Genomic DNA, 22,871 nt, shown 5'->3' with positions numbered 1-22,871 from the left:
GCTCCCCCACAACCCTCGCTCACCCATTCAAAGCCACAGCACCCCAGGCACTCCCAAGAGACCTGGGTGGTATGTGACCGATGCTCCACAAGGAGTGCAACAGCCCTTTGGTCCCCGGGAGGGGAGCAAGGAGAGCAGCCAGGTGGTTAGTTCCCTGTTCAAAGCAAATCCTTTGAGCAGTAAGCTGGGTCCAGGATAGAGTCAGAGTTTAAGGCCAGAAGGGGCCCCCCAGATCTAATCCAACCTCCTGCATGTCACAGGCCACTACACCCAACCCTTTTACCCATCTACAAGGGGGTGACAAAGTGGGAATTTTTTGTACTATTTTTATGAGGCCTGTGTGTGCCTGTTTCCCCCGTGTGCTGCACTGTTACCCAGTGGGGTGGAAAGTATTGCGTGCTCTCAGAGCAGGTTAAGAGATATAGATGTGGGTGTCACCCAACTGTCTGGGGCTTGGGCAGACAGAGCATGGCAAACCCAATTGCCCAGACATTGACACCTAGCAACCAACAAAGCAGGGGGATTTGGATCTCCCACCTCTCAGCAGAGAGGCTGAGCTGGAGAACCAAGAACTGGAAAGGTGTGAGGTGGGGCATAAGAGCTGGATGCTAAGGACTCAGGGCTCTCACCTGGAGTCTGACCAAGAAGGTCGGATAGGCAGACAGACACAGCTTGAACCACCAGGGGTGGCTCTTTGTTTTTTGCTGCCCCAAGCACGGCAGTCAGGAGGCCTTCGGCGGCACGCCCGCCTCTCACGCGGATATGGCGGCGTTTCTGTGGGAGGTCCGCCAGTCCCGCACTGGTCCCATGCTTCGGCATGCCCGCCGCCGAATTGCCGCCGAAGCCGCGGGACCGGGGGACCTCCTGCAGGCAAGCCGCCGAAGGCTGCCTGACTGCTGCCCCCCTGGCTTGGTGCTTGGAGCCCCCCCCCGTGAACCACAGGGTTCACTACAGCTTGGCTGGGCTAACCAGCATGGTCTATGCTTTACCGTCCAGTTCTCTAAGGGCTGCCCATGCTGTGTGCCAGTGAATTAACAAACCTGATTGGTTTGACACCACTGTTTGAGTGTCCCTGCATGTGCCTGGTGAGGTGTGCTAATCCTTGAAAGGTGGACAAATCTCTCAGTTGGACTGGCTGAACAGAGCCCACAGCATGAAGCAGGGGTACTGCAGACTGAAGGCATGGCTACACTTGCGTTAGAGTGCATTAAAGCAGCCCAGTGTGCGCTAACTCACGACGCGTCCACACTGGCAAGGCATGTAGAGCACTCTGACTCTGTGGCTAGAGTGCTCCTGGTACTCCACCTCGGCGAGTGGAATAACGTTTGATGCGCCCCTGATGGAGCGCCATGGCGCCAATGTGGACGCCCTGGTCTGTTAATGTACTCTGATCAGCCTCCAGAAGTGTCCCACAATGCCTGTGCTAGCCACTCTGGTCATCAGTTTGAACTCTACTGCCCTGCCCTCAGGTGACCAACTGACAGACCTGCCCTTTAAATTCTCTGGGAATTTTGAAAATCCCCTTCCTGTTTGCTCAGCCAGGTGTGGAGTGCTCTAAGTGCATCTTTCCAGGTGGCCATGCCTCCACGTGCCAGGCGATCCCCAGTATGGAGCAATGGTGAGGTGCTGGACCTCATCAGTGTTTGGGGGGAGGAAGCTGTGCAGTCCCAGCTGCGCTCCAGCCGTAGGAATTACAATACCTTCGGGCAGATATCAAGGGACATGATGGAAAGGGGCCATGACCGAGACACTCTACAGTGCAGGGTTAAAGTGAAGGAGCTGCAGAATGCCTACCACGAAGCCTGCGAGGCAAACAGCTGCTCTGGTGCTGCCCCCGCGACCTGCTGTTTTTACAAAGAGCTGGAGATGATACTTGGGGGTGACCCCACCTCCATGCTGAGTACCACCATGGACACTTCAGAGCCCAGTGCAACATGGCAGGAGGAGGAGCAAAGCAGGAGCGAGGGTGCTGAGGCGGAGGAAGACACCCCGGAATCCCTACATGCATGCAGCCAGGAGCTGTTCTCAAGCCAGGAGGAATGTAGCCAGTCGCAGCGACTAGTGCTTGGGGAAGGACAAACACCACAGGAGGTTCCCAGTAAGTGGCTTTTATTTTGGGAAGGAAGTTATTCAGTGCAGGCTCTTGGGGTGAGGAGGGTTAGGGCTGCATGCATGCCTAGATGCAGAATAGGGCATTGATGTGTTCTCTTACATCGCGGTAATCGACCTCAGTGATCTCTTCAAAGGTCTCATCCAGAACTTGGGCAATGCGCTTGCGCAGGTTTAGTGGGAGAGCCGCTGTGGTCCTTGTCTCAGTCAGGCTAACATGTCCGTGCCACTGTGCCGTGACAAGTGGGAGGACCATTGATGCACATATGCATATGGGCCAGGGCGGAAGCCGCATTGTAGTAGAAGACCCTCCCTTGCTTCCCAGGTCACCCTCAGCAGCGAGATATCTTCCAGGACGAACTCCTGTGGAAAATGTGGGGACAGCGTTCAGTATAGGGGCCCCCTGCAGCTGTTGGCTCTCCCCAAGGCACAGAAACCCAGAGGACAGTACAGCCATGAAAGAATCAATCCCCCTTGACCCTGTGCTTACTCATCATTTTGGGGCTCCTGGAGGTTATGTGCGCTCACTTTGGGATGGGCAAATTATGCTATTGTGTAGATTGTGCTTGCCCTCCTTAAGTACGGGGGAATCATTGCTCTGTCTGGTGTGAACAATGCTGCCTCTGTTAAGTGTTGCATTTTGCCTTTACAGATGCAGCCTTGAGATCTCAGCCATCCATGTTATCACTGGCCGAGAGGCTGCAAAGAATCAGAAAGAGGCCACATAGAGGCAAAGAGGACATGCTGCATGAAGTCATGCAACAGTTGCTTAATGAAAATCAAAAAGTGCAGGTGTGGCGGGAGAGTGAAAGGAGGGTCCGCCAGCAGAATGTGGATTGCTGGCACCAAAGCACAGAGCACGGAGTGGCTAATAAGTATCATGGAGGGCCAAGCAGACTCGATCCAGGCGCTTGTAGCCATGCAGGCAGAACACTTCCGTCCCCACCCCCCCTTGCAGCCCTTGTCCCAAAACTCTTTCCCTTGTGCCCCCATGTCATCTCCAACCCACTTTCCCCAACATCCGGGTTCTTATCGCCACCCGCTGCCACCTGTAGCTTCACCACCCAGTCCTGAAAACTACGACCCTTCGCACTGCACTCAACCCCATCACCATGCAGTATAGCCATTCTGAAGTGCAGCACTCATTGCACAGCACTCCAAACAGGAAGACTGAGTATGATAACAGGACATATGCAAATCTGTGATTGTACCATTCCCCATCCCACCTCCTTGACCTTTCTGTTTCCCAAGCAGTAGTGTTTCTTTTCAATAAATGCATTTTCTTTTCAATAAATGGATTCTTTTGCTTTGAAAACCTTCTTTATTATTGCATAAAGTAAAAGATACCTTAGCCCAGGAAAGCAACAGATACTACAAGTCAGCGTAGCAAACACAGATTCCTACTAACATTGGAACCACTGCGCTTCACTCCCGTGCAGGGCACCAGACATTACTGGCGGCTTTCAGCCTCAAATTGCTCCCTCAAGGCATCCCTAATCCTTGCAGCCCCGCGCTGGGCCCCTCTAATAGCCCTGCTCTCTGGCTGTTCAAATTCAGCCTCCAGGTGTTGAACATGCCTGAGTGAATCTTTCACCCTTCCCTTCACAAATGTTATAGAAGGTACAGCACACAGATATAACCGCGGGGATGCTGTTATCGGCCAGGTCCAGCTTCCCATACAGAGATCGCCAGCGGCCCTTTAAACAGCCAAAAGCACACTCCACAGTCATTCTGCACCAACGCAGTCTGTTGTTGAACTGCTCCTTCTGCTGTCAAGGCTCCCTGTGTAGGGTTTCATGAGTCATGGCATGAAAGGGTAAATGGGGTCTCCGAGGATCACAACGGGCATTTCGACTTCCCCTACTGAGTCGACCCGTTTACATGGCCCTGCAAACTTGAATCAACACGATTCCAATGGTCGACTTCCCCACTCCAAATTGGTTAGCGATTGATTGGTAGTTGTCTGGAGTTGCCAGATTCCAGATTGCAATAGCCACCCGCTTCTCCACCATCAGGGCAGCTTTCAATCTCATGTCCTTGCACCGCAGGGTGGGGGTGAGCCCCTCACACAGTCCTATGAAAGTGGCTTTTCTCATGCAAAAGTTCTGCAGCCACTGCTTGTCATCCCAGACTTGCATGACGATGTGATCCCACCACTCAGTGCTTGTTTCCTGAGCCCAAAAGCACCATTCCATGGTGGTGAGCATGTCCGTGAATGCCACAAGCAATCTCATGTCGTATGTGTTACTAGTCCTCACTGTCACTTCAGATCTTAAGGAATAACTCGACTGCCAAACATGATGTGCTGGCGAGACTCATCAGCATATTCCTCAGCAGTTTGGGCTCCATTCCCACAGACCGAAAGGAAAGACAGAGCGCACAGTACAAAACACGTTGAAAGATGGCACCAATTGTGGACGGAAGCAGAGGGATTGCTGGGATGTGAACCGATGCATCATGGGGCATTGGGACAGGACCCAGAATGCCCCCCTACCCCTTCCCACAAGCCACAGCACCAGAATGGGAAGAGGTGCTCTGTGGGATAGCTGCCCACAATGCGCTGCTCCCAATGCGGCTGCAAGTGCCACAAATGGGGACATACCAGTGCGCTTGCAGCTGTCAGTGTGGACAGACTGCAGCGCTTTCCCTACTGCGCTCTACGAAAGCTGGTTTAACTCAAAGCGCTCTACATTTGTGAGTGTAGCCATGCCCTAAGAGGTCCAGTCTCAGGAGGCGGTGAAGCTGTGTGGCTTACCCTGGAGGAATAGTGAGAGCCGTTGGGGGTCTGGCACACAGCAGAGGTTCCTCCTAGAGACTGGTCCAAGGGTGGGGCTGTCGCACTGACCTTGTGGATCTGTGACAGAGGGCAATAACCTGGATTAGACTGAAGCATCTCGGTCTCTTGAGCAGGGGCGGCTCTAGGCACCAGCAAAAGAAGCTGGTGCCTAGGGCGGCAAAATCTAGGGGGCGGCAAAAGGCTGGGGCCCCAGCTCATCCTGCCGCTGCCCGTCCTGCTGCGAGGAGCGGCCCGCCAGTCATGCCTGGGCAGCCGGGTCCAGGAGGGCCACGGGGGCCTGCCGGCTGGACCTCCGCCGGTGCATGACTGCGAGGGGCGCTCCGCGCTGGACTGAGCTGGACCTCCCGCAGGCATGACTGTGGCGCCGGAGCCGCGCTGAGCCGACCCATCTACCAGGCCCAGCAGGCTCTGAGGTCATGCCCGCTGCTCCAGCTGGTCCACTTCCAGCAGGCCTGGGGGCCCAAAAAGGTAGAGCGCTTGCTCTTGGTAGAGCCGCCTGCTCTGGAGTGTGCCACAGGCAGGAAATAGGCAGCACCAAAGGGCATCCATTCCCAACACCCCTGCAATGGAGCACTTCATCCCACATTGTGCCACCTGCCTGCAAGGAAGGCATTCTGGGCAGCAACATCCCCTCCACTAACTCATTGAAGCTCTATCAGCACACACACATTAGGTCTCTGGTCCCTTTAGGGCAATCCCTTTTGGCTCATCCCTCTGGTAGCGTACTGCTAGAGGCACATGCACGCTCACTCTGCTGCCCTCACTTACCCCATGCAGTCAGCTCAACGGAACCCCCCAGGCTGGCTCTGAGGCAGGGCGAACGACAGGCATCTCTGGCCACATGCCAGCAGGCTAGGGGCCTCTAAGAAATCTGCTGCCTCAGCTCCCAAGGGGCACCCACACTGCTACACCCCTGAGCTGCAAGTGACCCACTAGAGCAACGCACCTTTATGCGCTGAAAACCACCAGGATTGGGCCAAACCCAGGTGCAGACACTTGATGGAGTGAAGTGAGTCCTCTCCTCTGCGTTCCATTATTTCTCCCACTCCACTCCCCAATGCTCAGCTGGGGACTGGGGAAGTTAAGCCGATTGCACCGTCCCATCCCTTTCAGTACAGCTGGCATCAGGGGAGAGAGAGCCTTCACTCTGAAAACACAGGAGGCTCCTATGATTCATGCCCCCCCTCCAATTCCATTCATTTCCCTAGGTCCCTTCTGAGTTTGGGGACTTTGGCCCAGCTCCTCCAAGGTACTGAGGGGCTCAGCTCCCATTGGCACCACTGGTTAGCTGCCTGAATACCTTGGAGGGTCTGGGCCTTTTCTCCTTCCATAATGAGGCCTGTGCAGTGCCTCCCCGCCCTTGTACCAGCTGTTGGTTGCCAGCCTGCCATGGAGTCCTCCCCCACCATGTTCCTTCCTCGGTCCTGCGCCTTGGCTGTATGGTGTGTCTGGGCTGACAAGCTGCCCTGCCGCAGCCCGTGCTGGAACTTGTTCTGCAGGGCATTAAATCCTGCCTGTTTCACCAGCACTAAACTCAGACACGAAATTAGGGATGGCAAAGGGCTGGAACCTGCCCTGAGCACCAGGCAAGCAGACCCCAGCACAGGATCAGGGCCTAAAACTAGTCACTTGTTCAGTGAACATGCTGAGCTGGCAGCCTCTATCTGTGGTAATTATAGCCAGGGATCCCCCCTTTATGATAGTACCTGAATCCTTCACACATTAACGGATTATCCTCACAATGCCAGTGCTATTACCCCATTGTACAGAGGAGGCGCTGCAGAACAGAGAGACTCAGTGACTTCTTAGGGTCAGACAAGAAGTTTGTAGTGAAGCAAGAACTGAACCCAGATCTCTGGCTAAAGTTTTACCTACTGGCCCGTCCTTTCTCTGGTCTCAGACCGATTTACCTGGCTAAGACAAATACATGGGAGACAAATGGACAGAACCAGGGGCGGGTATTGCATTTTTGTCTCACCCACACAACTTAGCCCCTGGGGCCCTCCTCGTTAGCCTGTTGTTATGGTAGTCATTAAATGTTTGGAGCTGCCCCTGTGAATCACTGAGAATACAGACTGAGTTTGACCCAAAGAAGGAAAGACAAACAGGACACTCAGGGAAAAGGAGCCTGTGATAAATGAAGGGGGTATGGATAGCTCCCTTTTGTGGACACCCAGCCGGCCAGTTATCTATAGAATCCCTCTTGGTAGTTGTTCTCTACTTGCTTTACCTGTCAAGGGTTAACAGGTCCACAGGTAAAAAGGAAAGGAGTGGACACCTTACCAAAAGAGCCAATGGGAGGGCTAGAACTGTTTAAAAATTGGGAAAAAACTTTCCCTTTGTCTGTCTGTTGTTGTTCTCTGGAGAGCGAGGACAGAACTGAGACAAGGCTGAGACTATGCTGTAAAAAGCTTTTTCTCAGGTATGGAAATCATCAGATCATACCTAAAACTCCTCATTTGAAACCCCAGATATGTAAGTAGATCAGAAAATGTCTAGAAAGATGCAATTAGGTTTATCTGTGTTTATTTCTTATTGGCTTGTGGACTTTTGTTTTCCTTGTAACCTTTAAGCTGAACCTCAAGAGAGCTATCTTAATGCTTAATTTTTTTTTAAGATCTAGCAAAAAGCCTAAATTCCAGATGTATTTTCTTTCTTTGTTTTTACTAAAATTTACCTTTTTTAAGAACAGGATTGGGTTTTTTGTGTCCTCAGAGGTTTGTGCACATGTTGTTTAATTAGCTGGTGGCAACAGCTGATTTCCTTTGTTTTCTTTCTCAGCTCTTCCCCGGAGGAGAGGTGAAAGAACTTGAGGGTACCCCATAGGAAGGAATTCCCAAGTGCTCCTTCCTGGGTTAAGAATAATAGACTCATAGAATATCAGGGTTGGAAGGGACTTCAGGAAGTCATCTAGTCCAACCCCATGCTCAAAGCAGGACCAATCCACAGACAGATTTTTACCCCAGTTCCCTAAATGGCCCCCTCAAGGATTGACTCACAACCCTGGTTTAGCAGGCCAGTGCTCAAACCACTGAGTTATCCCTCAAAAGATTTGTTTTTTTTTTTTACTTGGGTGGTGGCATCATCTACCAATCCAAGGTCTGAGAGAAGCTCTAGCCTGGAGTCGCCAGTATTAATTTTTAAAATCCTTGTGGGCCCCCACTTTCTGCACTCAAAGTGCCAGAGTGGGGACTCAGCCTTGACAGAGCACCTGGTCCTCTTCTGTGCAAGTGGAAACCTGTGCTCCGAGTGTGCCTTGCTGACTACAAGGACAGCTCCTGCCAGGAGCAGAAGTCCTTTTGCTAATTGAGGAAAGAGCACTCACAGCTGTCCTATGGGGTGAGAGGGCCCCAAGTCAAACCCTAGAGAAAGCCTGGCACCCGAGAAGAGTCCGGCTCTAAACCCTTCCTGCTGTGCTTGCTGGTGGACCTGGGGCCCAGGGAGGGAAGGGTGAAGGGTCTGGAGGTGTCAGGCAGCTAGGCCCAGCTGCTTAGGCCCCAGGCAGGAAGGGGCAGCTGGGGCCACAGGGCTGGAGGAGCGGGAGCTGCAGTGCAGAGAGAAGAGAGCTGTTCGGCCTGGGGCTGGGTTTGTATCACAGAAGGGCAGAACTTCATCTGGGGCTGGGTTTGCTGCCGACAGGCGTGGCGGGGAGGAGTCCTGCTTGTGTCTGGGGATTTCCGTTGTGAATGTTCATATTTCTACAGCTGTGACTCCCCACCTTTCCAAACTGCTGTCCCCCTTTCAGGAGGCTGATTTGTCTTGTGTACCCCAAGTTTCACCTCACTTAAAAACTACTTGTTTACAAAATCAGACATACCAATACAGAAGTGTCACAGCACACTAGTACTGACACACTGCTGACTTTCTTGTTTTTACCATATAATTATAAAATAAATTAACTGGAACATAAATATTGTCCTCATATGCCAGTGTACATAGAGCAGCATAAACAAGTCATTGTCTGTATGGAATTTCAGTTTGTACTGACTTGGCTTTTCCTGTAGTCTGTTGTAAAACTAGGCAAATATCTAGATGAGCTGATGTACTCCCTGGGAGACCTCTGCAGGCCCCCAGGGATACACACACCCCTGGGTGAGAACCATTGTTCTATAGGAACTGGCCTTTACAGGGATGTTAGTGGGAATTTACCATCACGCAGATTGCTTTTGCAGCCACCAGAGGGCGCGCCAGGCCTGTGCTGCTCCCAGCTGCCACCATCCTCTCTGGCCAAAACTTTCTGATGCACCTGCTGACTTTTGCCTGTTGCTCTAGTTGAGGAATCCTGGGCGTGACTTTCAGGGGTGCTGCACCCCCACTCCAGATGAAGGCCCTGGGTTTTGCAGCTGCTCAGGGCTCCTGATATCCTGGCTTGTATCCAGGTGGGCACCCACCAGAGGCACTCAGAATTAGCAGGTGTAACCTGCACTCACAGACTGGGGTGGTGGGGCCGCAGAGGGGCTGATGAGCCTCTGACAGCCTTGGCTAACAGAGGTGGGCCCTTTAGCTCAGGCAGTAGAGACCCATGCTGATAGACCCAGAGGTCCCAGCTTTGATTCTGCTGATGGTGACCAACGCTAGGGCACATTGTAACATAGGTACTCTTGAAAACACGTCTCTCCAAGGTGGGAGACTCCTAAGGGCAGAAGAGATGGTCCTAAACCCACAGGCTTTAGTGGGTGAGAGGACTAGGAACACAATCACTCACTGGCCTTTCAAGATCACATTTCCGGCATGGATTCCAGTTTCCCAGACATGCAGCACAAGGTCCAGACCCATGTTCAAATCCCAGCAGGTTTGACACAGTCCTTCATCCCCGCACAGTTGATACACTCAAATCTCATTTGCCACTTGCACTGGTGCAACATCAGTGCAGTTCTTCCTGCATCACTGCTCCCAGGGCCGAGCAGTAGGGCCAGCTCCTTCATCAAACATCAGGATTTAAGCCCCCCCCCCCACCCAAATCATGAGATTATAAAAGTAATAAACATTGGGTTTGTCTTATGCCTTTTGGTTTCTGAGCCTGTTGGATGCATTCGGTTCCTTTTCTCTGCAACCAGCGAGACTAGAATCTTATTTTTAATATGAAAACTGAGATTCCCACCTAATTGCAGGATTCGAGAAGCTGGAACTTTAAGAGAAACACCAAATGTCACGAGACTTGCGATAACATTGCAAGAGTTGGCAACAATGGGAAGAGAATTGGAGCTCACTGCGCAGGGATCCTGGCTGCTCTGCATTGATATGAAAGATCCCATGATGCTTCCTGAAAGACTGGGCCTTTGCCCTGCTGTCATTGGTTAAGATCTGCCCTTCTGCCTGAATGTGCTCTTTGACTGCTGCTCTTCATTGAGGGAATAGCTGCATTCAGTGGTGTTCAGCAGACTGTAGCCTGGGAAGGGCTTTGGGATTCACTGGAATGCAGCAAGTGCTATATAACTACCCTAATAAAATCCATAGTCACCCAGACAACCACTGAGCGTCACCACTTGGCCTCTCGACCTTCATGACAACAATGGGAAAAGAGCTCAGATCCTCCTGTTCCAAGAGCACTGGCCTCAAATACTTGAGCTAAAGGAGAATCTCCAGTAATTGCAAGCAGTATAGGGCATCTGACACATGGTTGAGCAGCCTGTATTCTGTCCAGCAAAAGGCAGCAGTGACACATGCACAATAGCCTGTTCACAGAACACAGTAGCATATATACAGAGTTAATATTGTGCTTTTAACTCCATGTGATGGAGCTTTTGTTCATATCGGAGTCTCGTGATACTGTGAATGAAAGTTTAAGGGCTAACTGCTGTCATTCACACCAGCCGGGATTGATGAGTCAGTCGATCTTTTCTACCAAATATTCAGTCCAGTAATCTCCAACAAACCCAGCTGGTGAGGACTTTGACTGGTGTCTGGGTCACAGGGTGAGAGGAAGACACCAAAGTTAACAACGGTTATGAAATATACTCTACAAATAGCACTGCTGGCAAAGTCAGAGCCAGTTCCCCTCCGAAACCTTGAGTAAGAGCCATAAATGACGTCTGCTGTGGAACATTCTGTCTTTGAATCTCTGACTTCCTGTTGAACTGTACAGAGAGCCCAGGGAAGCTGTTGTTCTATGAATAATAAGCAAGATTGGCCAAGGCCTGTTGTTGGGTACTGGCCTAGTGCTGCCTAATGCAGATTTACCACAGCTCCGGGTTTGGTCGTGCCAGGAAAGGCCTTACTGAGGTCTAACGCTCTCAGACAGGGTGTTTTCCAGCCCAGCAAGAACTGCCCTGTCTGTCAGTCAGAGAGGTATGCAGGCAGGTGGGAGAGGGTCTGCTCCAAACCTCAGTGTAATCAACTGAGTTTACTTATTGCTTAAGTCCCAATCACCTTTGCGAGGGTGACTCTGCTGCCATGCAGAAGGCCAGCAGAAGCTCTAAATGCCACTGACGCCCTCAGAATAGAATGTAAGCTTTGCGTGCTCTCTGCACAGAGGAAAATTCACCCAGGCTGCTAAATTCCGTTCCTGTACAGTGATGTTCTGACGGCATTTCGTACAGCTGTGTGAAAGCGGTGTCACCTGGAAAGAGTCCTCATTTAATTCCAGGCCATTTTACAGACCAGAAATTGTCATGTGTGGTGAAACTTGTGGCTATTTTCACGGTGAAAATGTTTGGAATGTTGAACTATGCGTGTGTTTTCGGTGCAAGCTGAGTTTTTTTTCTCCACAGGCTTAAGAAGTGTTGACAATTTCACGTATTTCAAAAAATGTAGTAGGGCTCAATTCTGGGTAGAAATGGACTCATTTGCACCTCAGAGCCAAACTGGTGTTTGAACAAAGAGCCACAACCTGGCTTGTGTTGGTTTTTTTCGGTGGGGTGTAATTAGGCTATTTTCAGAAGTGTGAAAAAAGAATGAATTTGTTTTTGAGGTTTTTCTGATTTCATTTACTTTCTTTGCAATCTGGTCTGGCTAGTCCATTTCCCTGTCCCTTCTGAACATCTCTGCTTTTAGGTACTATCCCTTCTGCTCCCATTCTCATATTCTAGCCTCCAGGACAGTAGCATTATAGCTGCCTTGCTTTGTCTTCATTGTGTTATTGTGTACTATTTGTATGACCCAGGACTGGGACTTAGGAGACCTCAGGACTATTCCCAGCTCTGCCACTGGTCTGCTGGGTGACCTCAGGTAAATCACTTTCCCGCTCTGTGCCTCAGTTTCCCCATCTGTAAAATGAGGGTGCTGATACTGACCTCCTTTGTAAAGCACTTTGAGATCTACTGAGAGCCAGGTATTATTATTGGGCTAAGTGCTGTACAAAACCAGACCAAAGGCAGTTCCTGTACCTGTTCTTAGAGCCACCATGACTCAGGTATAAGGAACCAGAGAGGTCCCTCTAACCTTTGTGTATTTGTTGTGCAGTAATAGGGAAGAGAATTGGATTAATTGCTCAGTGATCTGCCACTGTGAGTGGCTCCTATCTAAAGCCCGGTCCCGTGACCTGCTGAGCAGCCCATACACTGCCTCAGCAGCACCTCGCAGAATCCTGGTAGCAGAGCTTCTGCCATGAGAGAAGGAGCCTAGGGGCTGGGAAAGGCCAATGGGTGGAATCTCAGGAGTGTCTGGCAGAGGGCTCTGGGTGGCTGAGAAAAGACATCCTTAGTAGGGCACTTGCAGGGGATCCTGAAGGGCCCCAGGGTCCTGGCGGCCTGGGGAAGAAGCTCTCCCTGCCAGCCAGAGAGAAAGTCCTGGCCGGAGCTACCTGCAGGGAGGGGCAGGAGCAAGGCTTATATGGGGGCTGCTCAGCCTGCAGGGGGTGGGGCATAATGCAAAACTGAGCTGGGAGGTTCTAGCTAGAAGCTAAATGGCTGGTTGAGATTAATAATTTAGCCTGCAGAAGGGGAGAATAATTCAAAGGCAGTTTGTGGCAGTGTCCTTGGTGGAGGAAGAGGGGAAACAGGCATCAAGGTCTGATGCTATAGGGGAGCCAGTGCCTTTGTAATTGTTGGGAGGGGGGTTATTTTTGGAGCGGGGTTTATGCTTTTATTCCACGCTGGCTCTGTGTGGTTATTTGGCTGTGTGATACTATAATGAGGAGCCTAAAGTTAGGGTCTTAAAGCCACGCTTAGGCCTGGATCCTGCAAACCCATAGCCACATGCTTATGTGCTTTGCTGGCTCATGGCCCAAGAGGCTGTATTGTTGGAGTTTCCATCTGTCTCCAGGGGAGCCGTTAGATACTCCGCGCTCGGAAGTCTGGCTGCTTCCCGGTGCCTGAGGATGGCTGTAGCCCCCGTTTCTGGGAATACGAAGCCCAAGCAAGGAGCAGCTCACTAGCTGGGGCAGCAAACAAAGCTCCCAACGGCAGCAGAATTTCAGTCCTCAAAAATCCAAACAGTCCAGCCAGGGCCGTCCCTAGCTATTTTGGTGCCCTACGCTGCCCCCCAGGCCTCTGTGGGAGAGAGCAGGGCGGGGGAGGGGCTGGCCCTAGGCCTTGGGGTGGAGGGGGAGGCTGGCCCTAGGCTTCCGCGGGTGGGCTGTGTGGGGCCCTGCCCCAGGCCTCCACAGGGTGGGGGAGGAGCTGGCCCCAGGCCTCCGTGGAGTGGGAGGGGGGCTGGCCACTTCCTGCGGGAAGTGAAGTAACCCGGCCCCAGCCTGCTCTGCTCCCCTGGCTCCCAGGCTTGTGGGGAGGGGGGAACTACCCCCCCCCCCCCCACAGCACTTGCCAGCGGCGCGGCTGGAACCCAGGGGAGCGGAGCAGGCTGGGGCCGGGTGGCTCCACTTACCATAAGATGAGTGTAGGCCTGACCACTTCTGGAGTCTTCAGGGGAGTGGGAGTGGGGCGGGGCTGGGGGCAGGGAAGGGGCAGAGGCAGAGCAGGGGCATGGCTCTGGGGAAGAGCAGGAGCAGGGGCTGGAGCAGCATGCAGCTGTGCAGGGCACCAGGAAATGTGGTGCCCCAAATTTCCTGATGCCCTATGCAGCTGCGTACTTTGTGTATGGGTAAGGACGGCCCTGAGTCCAGCCTCAAACAGATTCATAGATTCATAGACTCTAGGACTGGAAGGGACCTCGAGAGGTCATTGAGTCCAGTCCCCTGCACTCATGGCAGGACCAAATACTGTCTAGACCATCCCTGATAGACATTTATCTAACCTACTCTTAAATATCTCCAGAGATGGAGATTCCACAACCTCCCTAGGCAATTTATTCCAGTGTTTAACCACCCTAACAGTTAGGAACTTTTTCCTAATGTCCAACCTAAATCTCCTTTGCTGCAGTTTAAGCCCATTGCTCCTTGTCCTGTCCTCAGAGGCTAAGGTGAACAAGTTTTCTCCCTCCTCCTGATGACACCCTTTTAGATACCTGAAAACTGCTATCCTGTCCCCTCTCAGTCTTCTCTTTTCCAAACTAAACAAACCCAGTTCTTTCAGCTGTAGGTACAAGTGCTGGCAAGCCACACTGTATCTCCATTGAACCGTTTATTAGAACAGTATAGTATGCACTTTCTGTTATGCTATCATTAGTCACTAGACAATCAGTGATGAGAACCAGCCTTTACCAATCAGAATGAAGTAAGCAGGTGTATCAATCATATAGTAATAAGTAACCTGTGTGATGTCAATCATGTAATGCTGAGAACCAGTCTGTAAGAAAGAGAATAAAAGCAGCGGTCTGGGACTATACCAGGGACTTATCCATTCAGCAAAAGATCATGCAAAGAGTTATTGAAGCTTATCAAACAGGAGGAATTGCTCCGGTGATTGAGTATAGATAAAGATCGGAGAGGCATTGTTTAGGAACCTCGAGCCGAGATCCAACATATTCTGTTGTGGCAGCACTGTTCAGCAAACTTCTGCACCAGTGGTGGACACCCTGGGGCAGAAGTCCTTCATCAGGGTGCATTGGAAGAATGGGAGGAGAAATCCCTTTGATGTTTCCCCTGTCTTATGACCCTCCCAATGAGGCAGGTGAGGTGGTAGCTCGGCCTCCACCCTCGTGAGTCTGGGCTGCGTTCCACTTATGTGCAGGGTATGATAGAAGGGATCGCTAATAGTTATACTATGATCCCGGAGGACTGGAAACATCTATTTTGTATGATCCTTTCAATATGTGGTATGGGATAATGAGTTTAAATTAGCAGAGAATACTGCTGAGCAAATATATGGGACAGGAGCTTTTGCCACCATAGAACAACAATCTGTATTGCCCATGGAATCTTTTCACTGTGCATTCAAAGAGCCATCATTCACAAATGTTAAACAACAAGCTACTGAACCTTATCATCATTTCGTTGATCGCCTCAAGGAGGCTGTTCAACGCCAAATTGACAATCCCAATGCTGATTGTCGGAAAATTCTCCAAACTATCATTCACCGCCCTAATTACACACTCGCTGACATGTTGCAGGCATGCACTCAGACCCACGCTATGGCACTGTTGGCGGGAGCATCCGTCAAGGTAACAAACCTACAGGTAACTGCTTTAACTGCCAGCGACCTGGACACTTCAAAAAGAGTGCAGGGCCCCAGGAGGTGGTGCTATAAGGGGCAAAGTGCCCAAAATGTAATAAAGGATATCATTGGGCTAATCAATGTCTCCTCAACCCCAGATAACCCCTCCAGCCCCGGTTAAAGGAGGGAGCTTGCCTGCCACAGCTGCTCGACCAGCCACACAAGGCAGTGCTGGTTTGGATCTTATTAATGCAGTAGATATGCAATACATTTGGGTTAATTTTGCCTCGTTCTTCTGCCAGTAGTCAGTCTATTATGATTGTGCCCGGAGTTATCGATTCTGATTACACCGGAGTTATCAGTCACCTTCCTCAAATTAAAGGCGGGGATTCTTGGGCTCAACTGCTAATCTTATAATCTGGAGCAGGGTCCCTTTTTCATCCACAGATTGCTGCAGTATTACAACACATTCGAACCCACAAGCGACCCCCGTAGTATACCATCAACGGTTGTTAGACACTGGAGCGGATGTTTCAGTAATTGCACAAAAGCATTGGGACCCTTCCTGGCCTTCCCTCTGTTTGGGGAGTGGAGGCCCATAATCTTAGCACCAATTGGCTCTCAGTATGGGATAGTGAGGAGGGGGAGAGAGCAAAAAAAATTCCGTGCATTTTGCCACATTGACATTAATCTCTGGGCGACCTACCTATTGTCTCAGCTGGGAGCCTCCCTAGTGGTGCCATGACACGTCAATGCTCTTCACACACTGCCCTCCTGGAATGGAAAACCCACGTCCCAGTGTGGGTTGAACAACCTCAGGAAAAATTAATAGCCCTTAAAGAATTAGTTCAGGAACAGTTAACCGAGGGACATATTGAGCCTACTACTAGCCCATATAATACTCCGGTCTTTGTTATTAAGAAAAAATCTGGACGCTGGAGATTATTACATGATCTCCGAGCTATAAACAAAATTATGGAACCTATGGGAGCCCTTCAATGTGGGACCCCGAATCCGAATGTTATACCACATGATTATCAGTTAGCAGTAATCGATCTTAAGGATTGTTTTTTCTCTATTCCTCTCCTCCCCCGTGATCGAAAGTACTTTGCCTTTACTATCCCTGTTTTGAATAATAGTCAGCCAACAGAACGCTACCATTGGAAAGTTCTTCCCCAGGGTATGCTAAACAGCCCCACCCTCTGTCAATATTACGTAAATCAGTCTCTCTTAAGGTTTACCATTATATGGATGATATCCTCATAGCAGGGACAGAACTCCCTCCTTCATGGCAAACTGACCTGCAAAATATGCTCCAGGAATACGGCCTTCAAATAGCCCCAGAAAAGGTACAATGTATAGAACCTTTCCTTTATCTGGGCCACAAAATGATATTGCCTTGAAAACCAACATTAATTACGTCACCCTTCAACAAGTCCTGGGCATTATTAATTTGATACCAACATGTTAAGTCCATTATTTGATGCTCTTATATCATTTAAAACACAATTAGATGCCATTGAGCAGGTAAATCAATCTCTTGCAAAGGTTTGGGTGGATCTGTCTTCAAGGGTGACCCAGCCTTGTGCTGCCCTCTTTCAAGCACCGAGGCTGGGATGAATGGCTTTATCTCGCCCACACCCCAGCAAATACCCTTACCTACCCTACCTCCATGCTTGCCTCCCTTATCACCAAGGGCGCCCAGAGCATGGGTCCTTTTAGGCATTGATCCTGTTGAAATAGTACTTCGATCCCCTTGCATTTATGGCAAACTCTTTGTGAAACTAATCCCGAGGTTCAGTGTGCATGCTCAGCCTTTACTGGGGTCTTCTCCTGTCACACTTTGAAGGACCCCGTTTCAGCATGCTGCCAGATGTGCTTACAGTATTTACGGACGGAAGTCCACACCGTGGGGTTCTCTCTTGCGTGACCCATCTACTACCCATTGGTGTTCTCTGTTTACCCTACCCCAAAGCTCCGCCCAGCGTGCTGAGCTGGCTGCAGTAATTTTAGCCTTTAATCGTTTTCTATGCAAAATATTATCACTGACAGTTTATATGTAGCCAATGTTGTTTCAAATATTAGTGGTAGCTATGTATCACCAGCGCTAGATAAAAACTTGCTAGCTTTGTTTTTAGCATTGCAACATCTCATTCATTCGATCAGTTTTTATTGCTCATATCAACCTTTCCCTGGCATGTTGACAGAAGGCAATGCCCAGGCGGATGCCCAACGCATTCCCTTGTACTCCTATAGAAAGTCATGCCCTACACCATCAAAATGCCAAGGCATTGGCTAAACAATTTCAGATCACTCTCTCAGATGCTAGAGGTATTGTTCAACAATGCACTCAATGTACTCTTAACCCACAGGGTCCTCCCATAGGGTGAATCCAATCAACTTTGTCAGATGGATGTCACCCCCTTTCTCCTTGGAAATACCTGCACGTTGTTGTCGACACGTTTTCTGGTTACATTTGGGTAACTGCCCAAAGGAGGCTACCAAACATGTTTGTAATCACTTGATTCGCAGTTTTGCGGTTATGGGCAGCCCGCTGAGTTGAAAACCGACAATGGCCCTGCTTACTGTTCCTCCGCCATGGGGGCATTCTCCACAAATTCGGCATTCCTTATAATTGTCAGGCCATTGTTGAGCGGGCTAAAAGGAGGCCCTTACTAAACAAAAACAAAAAGGAGGAGTGCCCCTATCCTTGCCAGATAAGGAAGAATGGCTGGCTCGTGTCTTGTTTACTCTGAATCATTTGAATTTAACTTTGTTTAATAATCAGTTTTTATCTAGAGCCCAGCGCCATTATAGAGGTGATATATCGCAAGTTGCCAGGACCAGAGTGGAGCCTGCCTGTGCCACTCATCACCTGGGGCCGCAGTGTCAACTGAAACCGGCCCTGTGTGGGTTGTGAAGCCGTGGAGAGATGGCCTGGCATCAGGGGCTAAAGAATCCCATTCCGGACTTCAGTCTAACCCTGACGGATAGGGTGGACAAGATTGACAAGGCCCGAAAGCGTGGCACACCTAACACTGCCATAACTTGGGGACAGGTCAAAGCTTTATCACGGCAGGCTGAATATGTATTAGAGCGGCTATAGATTATTTACTTATGCTGCATCATTATGGATGTGAAAAGGTTAATGATATGTGTTGCTTTAATATTTCTGATCATCATCATTCAGTTGAAAATCAACTCAAGATAATTAAAAATTTAACAGATCAAATCAGATACAATCCAGACTCATGGCTTCCTAACACTGCGTGGTTGCATCAGCTTGTCACCTTTGGGGACTCACTGTACTGTTACTCGTGCTGTTTTGCTGTGGCATTCAGTCCTCATTAGTTTCTCTCTTCATTAAGGGCTGTCCGTGGACTCCTCGTAAGTATTAGTCATGTTAACAAAACAAAAAAGGGTGAGATGTAGGTACAAGTGCTGGCAAGCCACACTGTATCTCCATTGAACCGTTTATTAGAACAGTATAGTATGCACTTTCTGTTATGCTATCATTAGTCACTAGACAATGGCCCGGTGAAGCCAGTGATGAGAACCAGCCTTTACCAATCAGAATGAAGTAAACAGGTGTATCAATCATATAGTAATAAGTAACCTGTGTGATGTGAATCATGTAATGCTGAGAACCAGTCTGTAAGAAAGAGAATAAAAGCAGCGGTCTGGGACTATACCAGGACGCCTCACTGCAGCTCTGTCTCGTCTCTGTTTCCCGATACAACATTCAGCCTTCCTTCGTAGGTCATGTTCTCAAGACCTTTAATCATTCTTGTTGCTCAGTCCCAGTCCCTTTGCCTGAGCAGAGGGGTCACCTCACCAGGCTGCCTGCTGGCCTTTCATCTGAGGACCCGCTGATCTGCAGGCTAGCACCTGATCCCTGCCCCACACCTATTATCTGGGAGGCAACTAATCAGTCACAGTAAGGGGGGGCTAAGCCCCCTCCCTTAGAGGGCCAGCCCACTCTATGACAAGGCCCATCAAAGAGGCGTTCCTGGTGATGATCTCAGGCTTGGGGGGCCCCATTCACTTGCAGTGCCTTGCAAATAATTCCATTAACTTTAATAACCCCCTTGGGACAGCGAACTCCTCCCCTGTGAACCCAAGTACACGCCACAGGCCGGTGCTTGCAGCCCACGAGATCATGGGATGCTACAGCTGGGCAGTCCTCCCATCACTTGGCAGAGATCCTATCGCCCATAAAGTTCAGTGAACGTCTGTTTCCAAGGCAGGCTACAGTTCAGCAACTTCCTGCCCTTGGCACCCACATGCCCAGGCAGACAGAGCCTCTGCTCTGTTGTCAACACCAGCTGGGTCCCAAGTGCGTTGGTGGTGAGGTGGTTTGATCAGCAAACAGTGATCAGAGCCACAACAGCGAATCCAGGGTTTCTAACTGTGTGGGCCTCTCGTCCCTGCCAACACCAGAGACCTCTCTCACCAGCCCAAGGGCAGGTATCCTAGGGAAAGGGGGCTCAGGAGCCCTGCATCATTGTAGCTGCTGCAAGCTAGACAGGGGAGGCCCTCCTCTCCCTTCCCCCACACTCACCTCTCCCTGAAACATGTCAGCCACCTGGCCTGGGTGAAAATGAACTCGCTGCCTCAGTCAAAGGATCCCTCATCTCATCTTCCCCCGCTCTGCCCTGCAATCTCAGCAATCTCCCTGGACACACAATAGCAGGTTTAAAGGTAGCCATCCTGCAACAAAAAAAGTGAGGACCAGACTTCAAAGAGCAGCAAAGAATCCTGTGGCACCTTATAGACTAACAGACGTTTTGCAGCATGAGCTTTCGTGAGTGAATACCCACTTCTTCGGATGCCACTTCAAAGAGAAACTGCTGAGTTTCAGTTCATTTGCAAATGTGACACCATCAGCTCAGGATTAAACAAAGACTGTGAATGGCTAGCCAACTACAAAACCAGTTTCTCCTCCCTTGGTGTTCGCACCTCAACTGCTAGAAGAGGGCCTCATCCTCCCTCATTGAACTAACCTCGTTAACTCTAGACTGATTCTTGCCTGCATATTTATACCTGCCTCTGGAAATTTCCACTACATGCATCTGATGAAGTGGGTATTCACCCACAAAAGCTCATGCTCCAATACATCTGTTAGTCTATAAGGTGCCACAGGGCTCTTTGTCGCTAGTATTTCGCACTTGGTAAGGCTTCTCCCCTGCCTGGGCATGTACAGGTACAGAGCAAACACTTATGTGTTACCTTATAACATGGGATACAGATATTGAAAGTGAGAATAAGGCCTGGTCTACACTGCCAAGTTTTTTTTTGCCAAAAGGCAGGGGTGGATGTGTGTGTGTGAGAGAGAGAGACTCTGTGCTGTGTAGTGCCAGGGAGGGAGGTGCGGGCTGATGTTGGTGTTTCCCCCTCCCCGTGGCCCCTGCCTCAGGACAGGTTGCTTTCCATGGCTGTCTGAACTTAGGAGACGGCATGCGGACACACTCACTGTCCATCCCCCAACACACACTGTCTGTCTCTCCCCCTCCATACACACATTCCCTGTCACACACCCTCCCCCCCACACTTCAGTTGAAAAGCGTCTGGCAATCTAGTAGGGTGCCCATGGAATGATGTGATTGAGAAACCTGAATCATGTGATGCTGTACCTGCCCCATGAGGCATTGCAAACCCTTCCCAAAGCACCCTGCAGCACAGTTACATAATAGGATAGCTATACACAGTGCACTGCTCTCTGTGTCAATGCAAGAGCTGCTAGTGTGGATGCACTCTGCTGACACAAGGAGCTCATGTGGACATGCAACAGCAGTTTAATTAAAGTGGCATAACTTTTGGCAAAAAAACTTGGCAGTGTAGACATAGCCTAATACAGGCAGCAACTTACAAGCATCCCATAAAGTCTAAATACATTTATATAACCCTGCTACCTATTTTAACAATACTAACACACAGGTGTTTGTCAGTGTTCATTCAAGGCCTAGGGGGCTTGGCATGAGCTGGCACCTGGTCCACCCTTCTCTTGTAGTGGTCAACACCAGACGCTTCACAGGACTGTAAACCAGCCTCTGAAAGCTCCTGCTCAATTATGCAATGCTGGGGTGGAGAGGAAAGTAATTACTTCCTGATCCAGGAAGTGATCAGCTTTTGCCCTGAAGCACAGGGGCTGGATAACAGTTTTGGCACTACACTCTAGAAGATTATAAAGGGTGTGATGCTTCTCAGGACACCCAGGTTGTAATCACTTTGTTGCCACCTTCCTCCACCATGAGGGAGTCTTGCCTGTGCTAGCTGGTTGTTAGCTCCCCAGCACAGCCAGCCTGTAAACCACTCAAGTGCTCTCCTCTGTCAGATGACAGATGCACCCCAACCCCCAAGTCCCTTTAAAGTGTCCTCCCTGATCATTGGATGCCCATAGAAATCCCAGATCCTCTGTGCCAAAGGAAGTGTGCCCCAGTTCACGAGTTTCACCGTAGCCTGCTGCTCCTGTGTCACTCACAGCCGTGAGTTCAGTTATAGTAAAACAGAAGGAAACGTATTTTACAAAAGAAGTGTTTCAAGTAGAAACAAGTATGAATGGTGGAAACAAATGGTGAGACACAGACCAAAATCAGAGAATGTGAACTAAGGCCTGCACTTGTCAATAGTTACCTTTCCTCGCTAATAAAGTTCATCCTCACCCCAAAATTCAGTCTTTTGCTGCACTTGCTAGTCTCCAGGAGCCAGTCTGTCATGAAGCACCCTCCCCCCTCACTGTTTTAAGGCACTGCCTCAGTGAATGGATGCAGAGAGCCTTTGCACCCTGTAAAATAGCGAATCAATCTTTTGCCATTATTCACAGACAGGGCAATCCCCTCGCTGTCTGTTGTTCCTTTTCACTTCCAAGTGGTTTCGATGTTTACTGTTTGTCTTGTATGGTTTTCTATTGACTCTTCTGGGTGGTCGCTGTGACAAAGGGGGGATTTTCTGTAATCTTTTTATGAATCCTAGACTTGGCTCTGCTTCCCTCTTTAGGTTGCATTGCTACCTAGCAGGTGCAAAAGGGTTAACCCTTCTTTTGGAACAGCACAGGAGACAGGAGGGAGAGCTGTGTGTGTGCTTGAGTGAGAGAGAGAGAGAGAGAGGCTCTTGCTGGGGTGGAATGAATAGAATCCTGCACTTAGGACGGAAGAATCCCATGCACTGCTACAGACTAGGGACCGAATGGCTGGGCAGCAGTTCTGCAGAAAAGGACCTAGGGGTTACAGTGGACGAAAAGCTGAATATGAGTCAACAGTGTGCCCTTGTTGCCAAGAAGGCTAATGGCATTTTGGGTTGTATAAGTAGGGGCATTTCCAGCAGATCGAGGGATGTGATCATTCCCCTCTATTCAGCACTGGTGAGGCCTCATTTGGAGTACTGTGTCCAGTTTTGGGCCCCACACTACAAGAAGGATGTGGATAAATTGGAGAGAGTCCAGCGGAGGGCAACAAAAATGATTAGGGGGCTGGAGCACATGACATGAGGAGAGGCTGAGGGAACTGGGATTGTTTAGCCTGCAGAAGAGAAGAATG

General features: G+C 50.1%; 1 long non-coding RNA gene across 1 annotated transcript; it reads right to left on the bottom strand.

The window, feature by feature from the left end:
* Nucleotides 1-2,110: 2,110 nt before the first annotated feature.
* LOC120369157 lies at nucleotides 2,111-22,313 on the bottom strand. The gene is made up of 3 exons (XR_005582973.1): nucleotides 21,970-22,313; nucleotides 19,898-20,046; nucleotides 2,111-2,472 (listed from the first exon to the last, which is right to left on the bottom strand). It is a non-coding gene; the product is annotated as an uncharacterized LOC120369157 (long non-coding RNA).
* Nucleotides 22,314-22,871: the final 558 nt, after the last annotated feature.

The sequence above is a fragment of the Mauremys reevesii genome, linkage group 7 (assembly GCF_016161935.1).
Source record: "Mauremys reevesii isolate NIE-2019 linkage group 7, ASM1616193v1, whole genome shotgun sequence".
NCBI lineage: Eukaryota > Metazoa > Chordata > Testudines > Geoemydidae > Mauremys > Mauremys reevesii.
Note: the sequence above shows the minus strand (reverse complement) of the source record. Positions and strands in the feature narration are given on the sequence as shown.